This window comes from Dromiciops gliroides, chromosome 2, assembly GCF_019393635.1.
Source record: "Dromiciops gliroides isolate mDroGli1 chromosome 2, mDroGli1.pri, whole genome shotgun sequence".
NCBI lineage: Eukaryota > Metazoa > Chordata > Mammalia > Microbiotheria > Microbiotheriidae > Dromiciops > Dromiciops gliroides.
Window position 1 is genome coordinate 613,222,760 of NC_057862.1, and position 20,523 is coordinate 613,243,282.

The 20,523-nt window shown below is 34.1% G+C and overlaps 1 pseudogene; it reads left to right on the forward strand.

Annotated features, from left to right (window-relative positions):
- The first annotated feature begins 19,469 nt into the window (after window positions 1-19,469).
- LOC122743012 lies at window positions 19,470-20,195 on the forward strand (annotated as a pseudogene).
- The last annotated feature ends 328 nt before the right edge of the window (window positions 20,196-20,523 follow it).

A 20,523-nucleotide genomic window follows, 5' to 3' on the forward strand; every position in this document is an offset into this window, starting at 1 on the left:
GTCCCTTTACCATCCTATCTCCCTGCCTCCCTTCCTGGTCATATTTATATTTTGCCTTCCCCTATCTGCTACCAAGTTTTGGCTTTCTGATTCCATGGAAAATTGTTGCTACCACAGTCTTTCTCAAGCCTAGTTTCTCTCACTCAGCTTGATATATTGAAAGGGAAGTAGGATTTTTGGCCAGGGTCACACAACTAGAAACTAGTAAGTTTCTGAGGCAGGAAAGTAGATCCACATTTTCCTGATTTTATGTCCAGTGCTTTTTCCACTATACCATCTAGCAGCCTTGATAAGTATGCTAAGATATGATAGATAAGGGGATAAGGGCTCTTCACAATCTAAAACCACTCTGCCTTTGCAGAGCTTATTTCTGATTTTAACACTATAATGTGAGTGAGATTTTCCCCGTCCCTTAGTTATAAGAGATTCACTATAGTTTTAAGTGATTTAATTAAAATAATATTCAATATATTAACAAAAAATAATTGTGATTCATATAGATTGCATAAGGTTAGTAGGTCAAGTCCTTTTTCCATGTTTCTCAATTTTCCTATGACATAGTGTAGTAGATCTTGTGATATCTGCCCTAGGAAATGTCACAGGGTCTGTAGGTGGTCAGTAATACTGTTCACGCCACTTTACACTGGCCTACTGTTCACGCCGCTTTACACTGGCCTACCAATGATCCACCCTATTGATATCATAGCGCTGATCCCTTGTTATTACTCAAGACTATGTCCTAATTTTAGAAAACGTCCCCCAGGGTATATAAACCTATGTAGTTTGTACTTCTGGGTCTTTCAGGCCCAAAGCCTGGATGACCGGTTTTGTTGAGGGACAAGCTCTCTCTCAATAAACCCATTTGCTTCAGCCTGGAAACTTTGTTATTTTCATTCTTCCGTTGGACTTAAATTTTTTCTGCGACAATTCACTTCATATTCCAAGTGGTCAATCAACAAGCAATTATTAAGTGCTTACTATATATCAGGCACCAGGCACCAGCGATACAAAGAAAGGCAAAAACATAGTCCCTGCCCTCAAGGATCTTCTATGGTAAACCAAACAGTAACATACAGAAATTATGACTGTGCTTATAAGGAATATGGGCCCTCTCTCCACAATGATTTCTCTACTCAGTGATGGCTATGTGGAGCTGGACTAGAAGCAGTTCTGATTGTTTGGAGGGGAGAAAAGTGGTATCACTATTCTCAAGGCTCAGATTTGATCATTGTCCTCAAGGAACTCAGGGAAGTCAGGAGAGGTTTAAAGAAAGAGCATTGAAATCATGGGGAATTATAGAAAACCTGAAATAACATTGACTCTCTAGAAATTTCCAGTCTTGAATTTTTCAGGTTCCATGTCTTCAGTCAAATGATTCTCTGTGTCTGGAATCTCTCCTTGCATTTAGCCAGCTAAATTTTCATGGATTCTTTAAATACGAATGACACTTTATTCAAATATACTTCTTTTTATCACCTGTCTGTAATAACATTTTCTTTTGCCAAACTTAACATTTTGTAATGTATTTCAACCAATCAATCAGTCAATAAATGTTCATCAAGCATTTACTGCATGTCAAGCAATGTGGTAAGCATGGAGAATACAAAGAGGCAAAATATAATGCCTGTCTTCCAGAAGCTTACAATTTCATGAGGGAGACGACATGCAAACACATCTATACAAAGCATCCATTGAAGTGCAATGCAAATTAATTTGATCAAATAGATTAAATAGATCAAAATTAAACTAAATATTTTATATATAATTTTAATGAAATGAAAAATTTATAACATTCACCCTAAGTTTTCACATTGTAGATATCCCTTTTTCCAAAAACACAAAATGAAAACCTGTTCAATCAAAACAAAACAAACAAACAAACAATCTGGTATCAGAAATGAGGAATTCATGGAAAATGAAACCAAACCAAGAACTTGGATTGATGTAGACCTATCTGTGGATGATGTTCCCTTTCATGGTGTTTCTTGGACAGCATATAGACAAAGTTTATGTCAGAGTATGAGATAGTCCACAAAATTTTAGATTCTTAACCAAAGTATTTACTAGTACGACCCATTTCTTCTTATACTTCCTTTTCTCACACCCCTGTCACATTTACTTACTAGATGCTAAAGCTCTTCTGGCCTTAGTATACAGAAAGAAAAGAGTTCAATTCATTATGAAAATTAAGTAAAGCCTAAGCAGAGGGTAAAATGTATCCTGATTCAGAATGTGAGTGCTGTTTTTTGGTTTTTGGTTTTCTTTGATTGCCAAAATGTACAAGATGAAACAATCTGGAGCCATCAAGAAGGTGCTCCCATTGGGTTGTGGAAGAACAAATCAAACAAATGATAAATAATTTCATTAAAGAGAATGGAAACAATAAGACAATATTCCAAAATTTGTGGGATGTCCCCAAAGCAGTAATCAGGAGAACATTTATAGAACTAAATGCTTACATGAATAAAATACAGAAAAATCAGGAAAATTAAATCACCATGGAATTAAAAGAAAAACTAGAAGGAAAGGAAATAATTAAAAATCCTTCATTAAAAATTATTGGCAATCCTAAAAATCAAAGGAGAGTAGTAATAAAATTGAAAGTTTTAGATGTATTGAAATAATAAATAAAACTAGGAGCTGTTTAAAAAAGCAAAAATAAATAAAACATTGGTTAATTTGATTTTAAAAAAGATTCAAAGAACTAAACTTTGGGGATAAGAACCTATTATTTGGCAATATTTTCTGGGAAAACTAAAGTTTGCAACACACAAAGTATAGAACAAAATCTCTCACTATGTAACAAAATAGGGTTCAAAAACATTGCATTTTTTTAGACATAAAGGGGGGTTAAAGCAAATTCAGGGACCATAGAAAATTTTATCTATCTTTAATTTATGGATAAGGGAAGAATTTATGACAAAAAGTAGATGTAGGATCACAGGAAGAAAAATAGGATAATTTTTACTCTATTAAATTAAAACAATTTTGCACAAAAGCAATGAAGCCAGGGCAGGAAACATGTGTGTGTGTGTGTGTGTGTGTGTGTGTGTGTGTGTGTGTGTGTGTGTGGAATTTATAGCATATTTCCCTGAAAAAGATCTCACTTCTAGAATATATGGAGAACTGAGTCAAATATATAAAAATACAAATCATTAATCCATTGATTATTTATCAAATGATATGAACAGGCAGTTTTCAGAAGCAAGAATATCTGTTATCTATAGTCATATAAAAATGCTCTTAATCACTATTGATTAGAGAAATGCAAACCAAAAAAAAAATAAACTCTTAGATACCACCTCATACCTATAAGATTGACTAAAATTACAGAAAAGGAAAATGACAAATGTTGGAGGGAATGTGGGGAAAAAAAGGATTGTTGGTGGAGTTGTGAGTCAATCCAACCATTTGGAGAATAATTTGGTACTATGCTCAAAGGACTATCAAACTACTCATGCCCTTTCACACAGCAATACAACAACTAAGTCTGTATCCCAAAGATATTAAAGGAAAAGGACCCACATGTACAAAATTATTTATAGCAGTTCTTTTTTGTGCTGCCAAAAATTGGAAATTGAGGCAATGCATATCAGTTGGGGAATGGGTGAACGAGTTGTGGCATATAACAATGATGGAATACTATTGTGTTATAAGAAATGATAAGAAGGATGTTTTCACAAAGCCTAGGAAGACAGATGAATTGATGCAAAGTGAAGTGAGCAGAAGCAGGAGAACATTGTACAGAGTACCAGCAATATTGTGAAATGATCAACTGTGAATGGTTTAGCTATTCTCATCATTACATTACAGTGACGCAAAATAATTCTGAAAAACATATAATGAAAAATGCTAAGCACATCCAGAGGAAGAACTGATGGAGTCTGAGTGCAAATTGAAGCATGATTTCTTTTCACTTTATTTTTCTAACTTTTTTTGCAAGATGGCTAAAATGAAAATGTCTTGAATGTTTTTAACTATTTAATTGATATCCCATTTTTTGCTTTCTCAATGGATGAGGAAGGAGAGAATTAATTACACAATTTTCAAAAAAAAATGTTTCAAATAATAATGTTGTTTTTATTTCTAAAAAAGAAAGTGTTCCCAAAACAAAAATTACAAATGGGCCTTTGAATCAATTCCAATGGAAAGATTGACAGAATAGTTCAGCTAATTTTTGTCCTCCTTATGGGAGCTATCTTTATTCTACAGTGAGTTTAAGAAGAAACGTCCTCTTTAATTTATTATTTTAAGTAGAAAGTTGCTTCTCTGTCTAAAATAGGGTGATATGTGTTGCTCTCTTAGGGAAAAGTTGAGGTGGAAATGAAAATCATCTTATATATTGTTACCAGAATCCTTCTTGGAGAAAAAAAATGGGTTATCTTCCAGAAATTTAGCAAGCTTTCAGTTCTCTAGCAATCACTCCTTTTTAAATTATATATTATCTCTCATTTTACTCTGTATCAATCTCTATGATGCATATTTATTTCTTGAATTTACTTATATAATTGATGCTATTAAACAAGGAAGATGCTGTTTTGGGAAGGCAGATGACATTTAAAATGATAAAGACTAAACTAACATCCTTTTTACAAGTCACTTAAAAGAGGTAAGACAGGGCAAATGGGGAAAGACTATTAATCATAGCATAATGAGGGAAAGAAACTTTTAGATAAAGCTAGATGAGTATGAGACTTTATCCATACAGCATGAGAAGAACATGCCTACCATGGTCAAAAGCAGAGGTTTTGGCAGGGTACAAAGCAAATATCAAGCACTGTATATGTATTCCCTTTTTCTAGTGGAATAGAAATTCATTCAATTACTGCTTCTACAGTGGCTCAACAAAAGAGTTCTGCCAAAATATTGGGGAAGTTGTGTTGTTCTTGTGGTGATGGTGGTGGTGGTGGTGGTGGTGGAGTCATTTTTCAGTTGTGTCTAACTCTTCACGATGCCACCAGGAGTTTTCTTGGCAAAGATTCTGGAGTGTTTTGCCATTTTCCTTCTCCAGTTAATTTTATGGATGAAGAAACTGAGACAAATAGGGTTAAGTGACTTATCCAGGGTATCACAGTTAATAAGTGGCTGAGGCCAGATTTGATCATAATAAATCTTCCTGATTCTAAACCTAGTGCTCTATCTAATGAACCACCTAACTTCTGGGGCAGTTTAGAAATTTCCTATAAATGCAAAATTCTAGTTAATATTATTGGAGGTAGTAAAGCATGCCAAAAGTCATATTATAAGAAAATGAGGGAGTATATGATGATATTACAGTCTCATTATCAGTAATTTTTTATAACTTAGTGAACAAAGAGATACTTAGAAGCAATGAAACTATTAGACTCAACCTTGCCAATAAGTGTTTTCTCTTCTCATGCTAATTGTCCTTTTTCTGCATAGAGAGTTCAGTCATATAAAATACTTAGATTTTGTACCAGTCAGTATGGTGAAAAGAAATGTAGAAATCAAGATGGGAGTGAGAAGTATTGAATATTAAATATAGATTTCGTACCCATCCTCCTACAAGATAATAAATAGGTCAGAGACATCAATAATACCTCCTACAATTTGTTCATCCAGATCAGAGAAGGCTATTTCTACCTCTCTTACCAGAAGTAGGTACCTCACAGAAACCAGATCAGAGAATGGATAGGAAAAAGCATAATAGCAATTTATTTTTTCCCAAGAAGAAAGCACCATGATCATGTGGAGACCCTTCCCAAAAGGGCTTGGGGACTAACTCTTTCTGAGGGTATATAGGGTTTATTTGTCCATGGGTTACAGGGCATTGTCAGTTACAGATGTAATGATTGGAATAAGGCCACCTGCTGGAGACTTACTGTAGAAGAGTTCCACCCATGAAGCGAAGGTCTTTGAGGGCAAGACCAGGAGTCTTTTCTTTGGCATCAGGAAGTGACGCGGGGTAGTGGGAGGAGGAAGGAAGAGACTGGCGCTCAGTCTCGCTCTCTTTCCTGAGGACTCTGGTGGAGAGCGGAGCTAGAAATGTGCTCTCCCTTTAATAGATAGGAATCTAGGCCTTTCTCTCTCTTTACCAAATTCTTATTCTCCTTAATAAATGCTTAAAAGTCTAACTCTTGCTAAAGCTTATAATTTATTGGCGACCACTCATTAAATATTTTAGACAGTTTAGCTAGAATTTTAGCCCTTAACACAGATCAACCAAAAAGCAAATGCTATAATAAGAATGGATGTAACAGAGACATCATGATAAGATTACAGGTTTCCAAAAAAGGATTTGGCAAGAATGAGAATGCTGAGATGTCCTCATAAGATAAGGACTTGCTATCCTTAGGGAAAAGAAGTTACCAGGTAGGGACTTTTATCAGCTGGCTATCTGGGTTCAGTTTGGAATTCAGTTGAAGGACATTTTACTCTTATTAACCCAGGGTTTCATAAAAAATACTTTTGGATAATAAAGCACCTCCATTAAATCAAAATGATCCATATATTCATATTAACAGGAAAAAGTTATGATATCCTGGAGACCACAAGACACAGGAGGAAACCAAGATTGTTTGCTTCTAAAGGAGAAGTAGTAATGAAATGTTTTTACATAACAAAAATAGTAGGGCAGTGAACACTTTTTGTAAAACTTAAATTTTTTTTCAGTTGAAATAATAATTCTGAGCCAAAGTAGAGCTATTTCTCTTTCATATTTGGGTTTTCTTGTCATATTTATCCAAGTCCTTTTCAATTTGCTATATGTTGTTCTTCATTTCATGATTTGACCTTTGAAAGCTTCCAACTCATGTCTTTTATACCTCCAAAGTTTCTCCCTCTCCTGTATTAGACTAGAATGTTAACTGAATTGTGTCCAAACGAAGCATACAGTGCACATTTTGCTACATTTAACTGAATTTTATATTGGGATATAGAATCATGAGACATATCAATATGAAATTTTCATGCTATTCTTTGTAATTTTCCACTATTTTCCAAGTTTCTTATTCTAAGAAAGATATTTCCTTCTACAGTTAGGAAGGAATGTGATGCAGAACTAAGTGAGATAATGTCAGGCTAATAGAACATTGTCCCAAGATCATGTTTTGCTCTCCTGCTGTAACATAAAAACAGGGGCCAAGCCGAAGCGATGATTTTCTAAGTAGGAAACATTTATCCTGTGACAATATCTTATTACAATTAATTTATTTCCAGTATACAAATGACAGATGCAATTGTAATTGCAACCCCTGTGGATTAGCAAACATTGTTCTCCCCTGGTTTCTTTTTGAGCTTTAAAAGTCTGAAATTCTATGATTCCAGCTGAGTACAAGCTACCATTGAACAGCTTTTTGTTTTCTTTGGTGCTTTATAATCTCCCTTTTCTCCCACTTCTCTCTCTCTCTCTCTCTCTCTCTCTCTCTCTCTCTCTCTCTCTCTCTCTCTCTCTCTCTCTCTCTTTCTCTCTTTCTCTCCTATAGCACTCTCATGAGGTGGTAAATTCCCCATCTGTAAGTGAGAATCTGAATTTTTAACTCAATTATCTCTATATCTTTTCCCTGTCTCTTTTTTCTCCTTTTTCATGCTCTGATGTTATCTCTGTTTCTCATCTCCCTTTCTCCCTTTTCCTACCTCTCTCTCTCCCCTCCCTGTTGATCTACCTCTGCATGAATATCTGTATTTCACTACATTTCTGCATAAAATTGTTTTACAAAAAGTTGTGAAAAGTTTGCACCATTTTGAACTAACTGCCTTAAAATTATTGTTGCTTATCCCAGAGTCAAATAAATTCAATTATTGCACATAATCAATTTATGAACACATTATCAGCACTTCTCTCTATAGGAACAGAAAAGGAAGTTATTGTAGGAACTTCCCTTGGTTCCCTGAAACACCAAAATCATATCTAGTGCTCATACTTATGACCATACTAAATCACTGGTCATGGGATGAACATCAGATGGATCTCTTCTCATACTTTTCTAATATACTTTAAAAAGTATAGGAAACATCATTTGGTCAGCTTCAATTTCAGTTTGAGAAGTGATTTATGTGATTGCAAATTTCCCATCTAAAACCAGAAAAAGGTGGTTGGGATTATCTTCCCAGATGAGAGGCTACTCAGCTCATTTTTCAGGGAACAATCCTTTGTCATTTTCCATCACACTACTCAGGACAAACAAAAGAAGCACATGTCTTTCTCCTTCTTCTACCCAACAAGACTTGTGAAAATGCACACCATGTAATAGATTATGGAGATCCCATTTGCTATTATTTGGTTAATTTAGTCATTATGTCCATGCCAAACTGAAAGCATAAAACATACCATGATAAATGTTTACAACATCTGTGAGCATGAATTATTGAATGAATGAGCATTGTGATAACAAGAGTAAGTAGCTATAATGTCTTTAGATTATCATTTCAACACAATGCTCCAGAACACTTGAAACCCAAGAGAAATATTGCAAGGCAGTTTGGAAAATGTCTTAACTATGACATAGAAACAAGCAATCTTGGATTTGTAAGGGACCTTGGAGGTCTTCTTATTCAGCTGTCAGCTGGATTGCTGAATATATTTTAGTAAATTTACTATGACAGATTGTCTACCCTCTACCCAAAGGAATGGCAATCAACTACTCCATGAGACCATTATTCTATATTTTTGTGGAAATCTCTAATTGTTACAAAGTGCTCCCTTATTTTGATTAAAAATTTGCTCCTTAACTTTAATCCATACATCTTAGTTTTCTACGCTGGTGCTATGGAAGTGTTGAAGCCATCATCTACAAAACCCTTCAATGTTTGAGGGCCACAATCATTCTGCAATGCCTTTGTCACCACATTTTCCATTCTCCACACAACTTCAGTTCCTTCAATTAAACATACGGTATGATTTCAACTCCTCGTAACAGCCCTTTAGTTCTCTTATGGACAACTCTTTAATTTGTCAATAGCCTTCATGGAATCTAAGACAAAAAAGGCAGAAGAGTTGAGAAGTGGTTTCTCAAGTGCAGAATATAATTGCACCATAACATCCCCAGTTCTGGACACTATTCTTCAATTAATAGTCTAAGTTCACTAGGATTTTTTTTGGCTGTCATATCATGGCATTGGCTGATATTCAAATTAACATACAGTAAGTGAATACTATTTTCAAGGTAATCTATAAGATAACAAGGATACAATGGCAAAAAAGAAAAGAAAAAGAGAAAGAAGGAAGGAATGATGGTGAGAGAGGGAAAGAAAGGAAAGGAAAGGAAAAAGAAAAGAAAAGAAAAGAATCACACACAGATAAGTCCCTGTCCTCAAGTAATTTACATTCTTTCAGTTGCATACCAAATGCAAACAAGTAAATAAATACAAAGTACATACATTTTTTTTTATAGGGCAATGAGGGTTAAGTGACTTGCCCAGGCTCACACTGGTAGTAAGTGTCAAGTGTGTGAGGCCTAATTTAACTCAGGTTCTCCCAAATCCAGTGCCGGTGCTTTATCCACTGCACCACCTACCTTCCCCATATACAATGTTTTAAAACATTCAAGGGACACTCCCTCAGAGACCTAATTTGAAAATAATATGGAACTATTAATGACAAAACTCTGAATCTGTTTATTCAACAACTATATCAATGTCCATCTAATTCAGATATCATGTTGAAGTAAAAAACAAAAAACAAAAACCACTGAAGCCTTGTTTTGAGCAGAGAATTGACAAAGTCTAACCATTAGGAAACCATTTGTTTGCCTGACTGTCCTGTTCTAGTCACCCTTTGGGGTCACATTCTAAGATACCCCATATTGATTTCCAGCCACTTAAAAATTGGTTAATCAAAAAAATTTGAAAGCTTTCTCCACTCAAATGATTGGCACCTCAATCACATCTAGACTGAATAGGAAATCTGAGCTAACTTGCTCTAGATAAGCCAAATATGAACCTTTTGGAGGTAGGTTGGAAGAAGCAAGGAAATCCTGGTAATATCCTAGAAAATGGGAACTGATATTGATGGGCTAGATGGGGGAGGCATTTATTAAGCACCTACTATGATCCGTACACTGTGCTAAGAATTCTACAAACATAGTTTTATTTGATAGAATTTTTTGGTAAAATAGTTTTCTCAGGAATTCCTATATTTGACTATCACTAAATACTCTGAATGCAAACACTTAATTAGCATATTACCTTATTCACAGTTCCTCTGTGTTTCTTTGTCAGGCAAGGAGGAGAAAATGTACACAGAGAGAAAGCAAAGTAGGAAAAGATGTTCAGGTCAAAATTTTCATGAATAAATCCTCTGAAAATTTAATAAGAGACTAAAGAAGGCCTAGTAGGCCCTGAATGAACAAATTTTTTAAGCAAAAAGTGATATGGAAAACATTAAAATCCCTGATATTTCAAGAAATTCAAGATAAACGGAAGAAAATGAAGAAAAATAAAGTGGCCAAAAGCCAACATGGAAATTTGCATTAATTTAAACTTCAATAGCATTATTATATCTCCTTGCTAAAAACCACACTTATCACAAAGTCATCTCATGGGAGGGGGCAAGAAAGTGGGAAAAAAAGTTTTTTAAACCTAACTAGTATGGAATAATGTTTGAAGTTATGTAATTGCTGTAGTTACATTTAAATTATTTTCTTATTATGTAACTTATTTAAGGTTTTTCATCATCAGTTGATGGTATGGAAAGGACAAAACAATGTGTGATTTCAATTTTATTTTCTGCCAACCCAATTACTTTAGTAGTTTGACTTGTAGTTAATAGTATGTAATTATTCAACAAAAATAGTCAGTGAGGTCTCAGAGAAGTACTTCCCCAGGCTTAACTAGATCATATCTCCATTCCCTCATATTATTCCTAAGAATCTAAATAGAATCCCTGGATTGATCAAATGAGCCCTTCAGAGATCTTTTCATTAGTGTTTATTTTTTTTTAAATTTGCCTTCATAAATCATTTGAAACACACTCAGGCATTAATTAACTCAGTGATACTCCTATGTTAAACTATATAGTAGGCCAAGAAGCCACCCAATATCCTGCTTTTATCTCTGAAATGTTGAAATTAAATGTTTCTTTGACAATGCACGCATAGCTGTAATCCTTCTCACTGTTGATATGCTAAGTCATTCTCTTACTCACCAAAAAAAAAAAAAATTTCTAAGTTACAATTCTTTTTAGTGAATATGTCAGATGTTCAATCCAGTGTTCAATTCCAAATAGTACCAGAATTATCAAAATTTAGAAAGTAAAAATGATCGCAATGATCACCACAATTTGGAAAACCCATATGCTTAACCTGATGAATCAAAACAATACTCATATCACCAGTGGCCCCTTGAGAATCAATTTTAGCAGATAATTTAGGCTTACTTTTCAAGCATGATCATACTCAAGTTGCTCATTGCAATAGTCTGCCACTTACCATTTATCATATGTACCATTTAACAATAAATAAGTTGTCTCTTTTTTTAACATTAAATCTTCCATACACCCCTCAGTCATACATCTTCCAGAATCTCTTTAATGGTGCCAAACTTGTTTGGGTAAAAGAGTTAAAACTTAATTTCTAATTTCCTATTTCTGTTGAGGACGTTATTGGGCTTCCAGTCATCCCACTTCATAAGAATCCTTAACCCCTTTCCTCACCCTACATATTCAATCAATTACCAATACATAGTAATTTATTCTACTTCCATAATATATCAACCATCTGTACCCTTGTCTTCATTAACAGAGTAACCATGCTAGTTCTGACTGAGATGGACCATTGTAACTGCTCCATAACCAGATTGGTTTCCCAGTTTTCATTTATCCTCTGTCTAACTGTCTTCTGTATAGCCACCAAAATAATATTCCTAATGCACAGAAATGATTACATCACACCCCTGCTCAAATATTTTCAATATCTTCCTATTGACTGCAAGACAAAAGACAAATTGCTAAGCTTAAATTTATAAGCCAAGCCTTCATAATCTGTCTCTAGCCTAATTTTCTGAGTTTATTGCCCCTCACTACACATCATATTCTCTCTGTTGCAACCAAATTGGGTTATTTGCTGCTTCCCGAAGTCAGCATCTTCTGTACTTTTGTACAGGCTTCCCAGGTCTGAAATGTGCTCCTTCCTTAACTCTAACTCAAAAATCCCTAGAATTCATTCAATTCTCACTTGACATGATACCCCTTGATAGACTTGCCTTTTCTGATCATTCTAGGTGTTAATGTTCTCTCCCTCCTCAAATCATTGTGTATATATTTATCTGTGGAATGTCATATTCCACCCCCCTACTACCCTGATACAGTGGTTATTTTTCATGGAGTATTTGTATTCCCATTGCCTAGTATAGTGCTTTGAAGATATAAAGAACAATAAATGTTTACTGAATTGGATTATGTCTCAGGTCCTCTCTAAACTGATTTTTAAATTATATTACTTCTGTTTTGTATCTGACATTTACCAAAATCTATATCCTCTATGGCTACGTGTCACCCCATGATTTATTTGTAGCATCTAAAGATATCATGTACAGTGATCTAGGAAGCAGAGAGGATCAAGAAATGCTTATTAAAACAACTAACTAGACTTTCATACTTAAGTTACTGTTTCAAGCTTAAAACTAGGTCCAGAAAGGCCAATCTCTGGTCATTTCCATATAATTTATAGTTTTGTCATTTGAAAACATCATAATCTTTATCTAACTACCTGCTATGCAATTTCAACTGGATGTCTTATAGTCATTTCAAACTCAGCATGCCCCAAATTTATTATCTTCTCTTCATAAACCCACTCCTCTTCCTGATTTCATTGTTTCTAATGTCACACTATCCTTCCAATATTCAAATTTTACATCCTCAAAAGAATCTTCAACTTTTCTCTGTCCTTCACCCCAGATATCTAATCAGTTCTTAGCTTGTCATTTCCACTTCTACAACACCACTCACATCTACCCCCTTTTCTCTCCTTTTAACACATGGCCACCACCCTAGCTAGTCAGGCCCTGCTAGACAGCAATAAAGAACTGGTAATTGGTCTCCCTGGCACTATTCCTTCCCCATTGCAATCCATTTTTGACATAGCTGCCAACTTAATATTACTTAAGCTCCATTCTAACCTGCCACTCGCCTTCTCAATGATATACAATGGTTACCAATTAAGGGAAAAATACTCAAAAGGGTAAAGATACAAATTCCTCAGCAAAGAATTTAAAATACTTCACTATTTGGCTCCAACTTCCATTTCAAGATGTATTTTACATTTCTCTGTTTCATGACCTTGTTATTTTCATTAAACTGAGAAAATATTCCCTGCCCTCAATACTGTACATATTGTTGTCAAGCGACTAAGAAGTATCTCCTTATTGCCACTGTCTCTTAGAATTCCTTAGCTTTCTAGTGGATAGAGCCATTTCAACATTCAGATTATCATTTTAAAAAATCTGTATAAAGGTTTTATCTCCAACACTCAGTAAAATGTAAGTTCTTTGGGGACAGGGAGTTTTACTTAATTTTTTTTCAGTTACATGTAAAAACAATTTTTACCATTTGTTTTTAAATTTTTGATTTCCAAGCTTATCTCCCTTCCACCTCTTTAAGAAAGTAAGCAATTTAAAGCTATCTATTCCCATATGAAAAAATGCTCTAAATCTCTAATGATTAGAGAGATGCAAATTAAAACAACTCTGAGGTACCACCTGACACCTATCAGATTGGCTAAAATGACAAAAAAGGAAGATAATAAATGTTGGAGAGGCTGTGGGAAAATTGGAACACTAATGCATTGTTGGTGGAGCTGTGAGCTGATCCAACCATTCTGGAGAGCAATTTGGAATTATGCCCAAAGGGCGATAAAGCTGTGCATACCCTTTGACCCAGCAATCCCACTTTTAGGTCTTTTGCCCAAAGAAATCATGGAAGGGGGAAAGGGACCCACATGTACAAAAATATTTATAGCTGCTCTTTACGTGGTAGCAAGGAATTGGAAGTTGAGGGGGTGCCCATCAATTGGGGAATGGCTGGACAAGTTGTGGTATATGAATACAATGGAATACTATTGTGCTGTAAGAAATGATGAGCAGGAAGAGTTCAGAGAAAACTGGAGGGTCTTACGTGAGCTGATGATGAGTGAGATGAGCAGAACCAGAAGAACATTGTACACAGTATCATCAACATTGAGTGTTGACCTACTGTGATGGACTATATTCTTCTCACCAAGGCAATGGTACAGAAGAGTTCCAGGGAACTCATGATAGAAGAGGATCTCCAAATCCAAGAAAAAAAAAGAAAGAAAGAACTGTGGAGTATAGATGCTGATTGAACCATATTATTTCTTTTGTTTTGGGTGCTGTTGTTATTTTTTTCTATTTTGAGGTTTTGCATCACTGCTCTGATTTTTTCTCTTGTAACAGGATTAATGCAGAAATAGGATTAATGTTATTATGTGTATATATATGTGTGTGTGTATATATCTATATCTATATGTATATGTATATAGATATATAGATATAACCTATATCAGATTACCTGCTGTCTAGGGGAGGGGGGGAGGGAGGGGAGGGAGGGAGAAAAATCTGAAATTGTAAAGCTTGTATAAACAAAAGTTGAGAACTATCTTTACATGTAACGGAAAAAATAAAATACCTTATACATTAAAAAAAATTAAAAAAAAAGTAAGCAATTTACACATTCAGAGTCATGCAAAAACAAACTTCCACATGACCATGTTGCAAAAGAAAACAGACCAAAACAAAGAAAATTTTAAAATGTGCTTTGACCTGCACTCAGGCTCCATTAGTTCTTTCACTGGAGGTCGATAGTATTTTTCATCATAAGTCCTTTGGAATTGTCTTGGATCATTATATTGCTGAGAATAGCTAAAACATTTACAATTTAACTTGATATAATATTGTTGCTACTGTATAAGATGTGCCCCTGGTTTTGTTCATTTCACATTCCATCAGTTCATTTAAGTCTTCCCAGGTTTTTCTGAAACTTTATAGCACAGCAGTATTCCTTCATAATCATATACCAAAACTTCTTGAGTCATTTCCCAATTAAGGGACATCTCTTCAGTTTTCAATACTTTGCCACCACCAAAAGAGAAAGTATAAACATTTTGTATAAATAGGACCCTTTCCCTTTTCTTTGATTTCTTTGGGATACATAGTAGTGGTATTGATGGATCAAAAGGTGTGCATGGTTTTATAACCCTTTGGTCATAGTTCCAAATTTCTCCCCATAATGGTTGGATCAATTCACAACTGCACCAATAGTACACTAGTGTCACAATTTTCCCACATCTACTCCAATATTTGTCATTTTCCTTTTCTGTCATATTAGTCAATCTTATAGGTATGAGTTGGCACTTTGGAATTATTTCATTTGCATTTCTATAATCAGTAGTGAAGTAGCTAGGTGACTCAACAAATAAAAGCCAGGGGCCTGGAGTCAGGAAGATCTGAGTTCAAAAATGACCTCAGACTCTTATTAGTTGTGTGACTTTGGGGAAATCATTTAACCTTTGTTTGCCTTAATCCTCTGGAGAAGAAAGTGGCAGACCACTCCAGTATCTTTTCCAAGAAGATCCCCAAAGGGGTCATAAAATCAGGCACAACTAAACAACTGAAGAGGAATCAATAATGACAGCACATTTTTATATGCCTATAAATAGCTTTGATTTCTTCTTCTGAAAACTGCCTATTTCTGTCCTTTGACCATTTATCAATTGAAGAATGACTCTTATTCTTATAAATTTGACTCACTTCTTCATATATCTGAGAAATTAAGCCTTTGTCAGGAAAAAATAACATGCTATAAAACAATCCTGAAATTTTTGCTTTCCTTGTTTGTTTCTGCAAAATCATTTTTTAAATTAATGCAATTAAAATTTTTCATTGTACATCCTGTAATGCTCTGTAGCTCTTATTTGGTCATAATTTTTTTACTTTATCTGTACACCTGCCAGGTGAAATATTCCACGCTCCCCTAATTAGTTTAGGGACGTGGAATTTTAAATGATGTCTTTGTATACCCAGCATCAAGTCATGTGCTCTAGAAATAGAAGGCTCTAGAGAATTTCTTGTATCAAATACTAAATGCCAGTCACTCAGAAGTCTCTAGAAAGACATTAAAATCTACATAAATGGACAAGTCAAATGGTCTTTTTAATCACAACAGAGGTGATATTATGAAAGTTAAACTACCAGTGTTCAAAAGCTTAATTTCAGACATTCAATTTGTCAAAAGTAATAGTGTTCATCACATCTGCTTAGTAAAATCTTAAAGTCAAACCATTTTGTTTCCTTTTCTTTTCCTCTCTTTCCCTCTTTATTCTCTACTCCTTGTCTTTTCTCTATCCTCCCATCTCTTTTCATAGAGAGCTGTTTGTATCTTCTTTCCCAGGAGTCCCCTATCTATTCAATCGCAGTTTGTGGCTAAAGTTAATAAAGGACAAAAAATTGTAATTCTTATCAACAGGCATTATGTCTTTATGACAGGTTGTTTGTCCTGCACACAGAGAAAGTTGCCTTTTGTAGATCATCATCCTATTTAAATTCATATTGATTACTTTTTTCAATAGTCATTTTTAATATCTTGCCTTGGCTATTAAAATGTTTAATATCTTTTATTTTCATATCACCTTCATCTCTCACTATATTTCTATCAGTAATTCTCACTCAACTGCTTCATTCTGAGCCCTTTGCCACTATAAAATGTGTTGTTATCCATATTTGGGTTGGTAAAAATGGATATTTCATGAAATAGAGCACCTTTAAACACTTCTAATTAAATGAGTGTGAGTTAAATTAAAACAGTTTGATCTTCAAATACAAGTCTCAGAAATACATAAAATATAAAAAAGAACAAGAAAGAGGAAAAAATAAGAGATTCAATACTATTAAGCTCTTTATATTCCTATATGGCAAGACAATATGTGTAACCCTTAGAAACATTATTGTTATGAGGGCAATTAGAAGGAGGGTACTTAGACAAGGGATGCAGATATGAAGTGAAAATGAGAATATAAAAAAAAACAGATAAATAAACAAAAGTTGAGAAAAGTTGAGAAGAGGGAAGGGGAAAATAAAATGGGATAAATTTTCTTACATAAAAGAGGTATGAAAAACATTTTACAATGGAAAAGAAGGGGCTGGGCAAAGTTTGAACCTAACTTTCATCAGAATTGGCTCTAAGATGGAATAATACACACACTCAGTTTGGATATAGAAATCTGTAACTCATCCATAAAATAGAAGTGAATAGCAGAATGGATTTAAAACCAGAATCCTATAATATGCTATTTAGAAGAAACATGTTTGAAACACAGACACACACACACACACACACACACACGCACACACACACAACATAAAGGTAAGGGTCTGGTGCAGAATCTATTCTGTTTCATCTGAAATTTTTTACAAAGGGTCAAGGGTATCCACAATGATCTCAGAAAAAGAAAAAGTTGAAAAATAGATCTCATTAAGAGATAAGTTAGAAATCTATATCTTGCTAAAAACTACTATAGACAATGAAAAAATGTCAATACTAAATATATAGCACCAAATGATAAAATATCTATATTTTTGAAGATGTTAAATTATAGGAAGAAATCGAAAATAATACTATACTAGTGAAGGACCTCACATTTCCCCTCTCCAAAAATTAAATCTACTCAAAAAATAAAAAACAAAGAAGTTAAGGAAGTGAAAAAAATCTAGAAACTTTAGATAAGATAAATCTCTCGAGAAAATTCAAGGGAAACGAAAAGAAAAAAAAAATATATATATATATATAAATAAATATATATATAAATATAATATAATATAAATAAATATATATATATATATTTTTCTCAGCAGTTCATGGAACCTATGCAAAAAGTGACCATGTTTTAGGGCATGAAAAACCCACAACTAAATGCGAAAAGCAGAAATATTAAATGCATTATTTTCAGAATATAATTAAGTAAAAATCACATCCAAAAATGAAGACATGGAAGCAAAAATTTTAATTTAATTAAAAACTAAATAATTTACTCCAAAAGAATAAATGGGTCAAAAAATAAATCATAGAAACAACCTATGATTTCATCAAAAAGATAAACAACATACCAAAACTTATGGAATGTAACCAAAGCAGTAAGTAGGGGGAATTTTAGATCTCTATATTTTATATCTCAATAAAATAGAGAAAAGCAAATCAATAAATTGAGTATTTAAACAAAAACTAGAAAAAGAACAAATGAAAACACCAAATTGGTAATCATGAAAATCAAAGAAAAGATTAATAATAATTATGTCAGAAAATAATTGAACTAATAAATAAAACTAGAAGCTGCTTGTAGGAAAAAATACAATGAAATAGATAAAAGATTAGTTAATTTGATTTAAAAAAGGAAAGGAAACCAAATTACCAGTATCAAAAATGAAAGGGGTGAAAGCATCAGCAAAGAATAAGAAACTAAAATAATTATTAACAGCTATTTTGCCCAGTTATGTGCCATTAAATCTCAAAATCTAAATGAGATAAATATTTACAAAAATATAAATTACCCAGATTAACATAAGTGAAAGAGAATACTTACATAACCTGATCCCAGAAAAAAATAAATTGAACAAGTCATTAGTGAACTCCCTAGGATAAAGTCCCCAGGGCTAGATGGATTCACAAATGAATTCTATTGAATTTTCAAAGAACAATTAAGTCCAATATTATATAAACTATTTGAAAAGAATAGAGTTCTAACAAACTCCTTTTATGACAAAAATATGGTGCTGAAAATGAAAAGAGGAAACTATAGATAAAGTTTTCTACTGAATATTGATGCATAAATTTGAAATAAAATACTAGCAAGGAGATTACAGCAATATATCACAAGGATCATACCCTATAACCAGATGGAATTTATACTAGCAATGCAGGGCTGGTTCAATATTAGGAAAACTATCAGCATAAATGACCATATCAATAACAAAACCAACAAAAATAATATTATGTCAGTAGATACAGAAAAAGTCTTTGACAAAAAGAAGCACCCATTCCTATTAAAAACACTAGAGAACATAGGAATAAATGGAGCTTACCTTAAAATGATGAATATCATCTAACTAAAACCAACAGCAAGCATTATCTGTTATGGAAATAAGCTAGAAGCCTCTCCAATAAGATCAGGAGTGAAGCAAGAATGCCCATTATCACTGCTATTATTCAATATTGTACTAGAAATTCTAGCTATAGCAATGAGGAGGAAAAAAGAAATTAAAGGAATTAGAATATATAATAAGGAAACAAAGCTATTATTCTTTGCATATGATACCATGGCATAGTTAGAGAATTGTAGAAAATCAACTAGACAACTAGTTGAAAAAAAAAACATTAGCAAAGTTGCAGGATGCAAAATAAAACCACATAAATCATCAGCATTTCTATATATTACCAGCAAAGTCCAGAACCAAGAGATAGAAAGAGATATTCAATTTAAAATAACTATAGGCCATTTTGTGGAGTAGCGCAACAGCTGCGCGGGGACGGAGCCGGGAGGAGCGGGAAAAACCCAATTAAGCGGTGGGAGTTGGATCCCCGCCTGTTAAGCCACAGCACCCGAGATGCATCGTGACTCTTGTCCGCTCCATTGTAAGGTTTATGTAGGTAACCTTGGTAACAATGGCAACAAAACTGAATTGGAGCGAGCTTTTGGATATTATGAACCGCTCCAGAGTGTGTGGGTTGCAAGAAATCCTCCCGGCTTCGCATTTGTTGAATTTGAAGATCCCAGAGATGCAGCTGATGCTGTTAGAGAACTAGATGGAAGGACACTTTGTGGCTGTCGGGGACGGGTGGAACTCTCGAATGGGGAGAAAAGAAGTCGTAATCGTGGTCCACCCCCTTCTTGGGGTCCTCGTCCAAGGGATGATTATCGGAGAAGAAGTCCTCCACCCCGCCGCAGATCACCATGAAGAAGAAGCTTTTCTCGAAGCAGGAGCAGGTCCCTTTCAAGAGATAGAAGAAGAGAGAGATCACTGTCACGGGAGAGAAATCATAAGCCTTCTTTTCCAGGTCTCATAGTCTCTCTAGGTCAAATGAAAGGAAATAGATCATCGGCCTTCAAGAGGAGTGATGTACAGGAAGTAGCCCTTCATTTGACAGGAGCATGTACAGAACATTACAAGTTTTGTTTGAGCCTTCATAAGCTCAGTGCATTTTTAAAATGTTTTAGCTGTTAAAATTTGTTTATTGTCTTATAACGGTGACACATGTAAAGATGTGTATCTGTATGGTTTGAAACAGATCATATAAGGCATGTAATACCAAAAATGTGTTACTTTATAATGTTCCTTAAACAATATTTTAATTTCTATTCAGTTTATTTTGCATCAATTTGCAAATAAACCTGTAAAACCTGCAAAAATAAAATAACTATAGACAATAAAAAAATATTTTAGAGTCTACCTCCCAAGAAAAACTCAGGAATCATAAACACAATTACAAAACACTTCTCACACAAATAAAGTCAGATCTAAACAACTGGAAAAATATAAATTGCTCATGGGTAGGCCAAGTAA